The sequence below is a fragment of the Phalaenopsis equestris genome, unplaced genomic scaffold (assembly GCF_001263595.1).
Source record: "Phalaenopsis equestris unplaced genomic scaffold, ASM126359v1 Scaffold214983, whole genome shotgun sequence".
NCBI lineage: Eukaryota > Viridiplantae > Streptophyta > Magnoliopsida > Asparagales > Orchidaceae > Phalaenopsis > Phalaenopsis equestris.
The window spans coordinates 14,432-15,311 of NW_018233723.1; positions in this window are offsets into that span (position 1 = coordinate 14,432).

An 880-nucleotide genomic window follows, 5' to 3' on the forward strand; every position below is an offset into this window, starting at 1 on the left:
TAATATATATATATATATATATATATATATATATAAAAGTTTAAATTGTAACTAATTTTGTGGTAATGTGGTTATGTGTCTTGTTTTCTATACATTTGGTTCATGTTCGAATCCAACATTCTACATCTATTTTTTCAGTTTAATTTTAACGAGTAAATTTTGAGCCGAACACGAACACACTGTTCACGAGCCATTTTCGAACACGAGTCAATTTCAAAAACGAACAATTTAGAACGAACTGAATACAAGCCTAACCTGAGCTCGCTCAAGCTCAGCTCGTCTAGGGTCCTATCTGGACGAAGTAATTTTTCCATTAAAAGAGGTGCCTTTCACGGTATTATCATCGATGGAACCTACTTTTTATTAATCTGAATCAAACGGTGTCCGTGACTGTAAACAACTATCCTTAGCACAGCTGGCGTGCAATCCATTCACAACGCGCGTTTAAGAGCCGATAGAGGAGCTGGAAACTCTTTTGGCTAATCTCATTTTTAATGGCGATACCAAAATTTGGCTCGACAAGCTAAATTGATCCAGACTGAACTACAAAAATTTGGGTTCGAGTTGACCCAACTAATTTTCGGGTCGAATTTTTGTTAAAAATTTTAACATTTTTAATTTTTTTTGGGGTTAAACGGGTGGGGATCGGGTTGACTAGTTAATGGCGGGTCGTGTTAGGGTTAGATTTTCTGATTCGTTCAATATTCGGGTCGGGTCAATTTTGAGTGAGGCGCGGACCCGACTCACTAACCTGATTTGACAACACTGCTCTTTATTTTATTTTATTGTACTTTTATGGATAGGAAAAAGCCAGTAAATAAAAGACATAAATGCCCATTTCCTCCTTATCCCAAGTTAAATAAATATTGGACATGGCAAA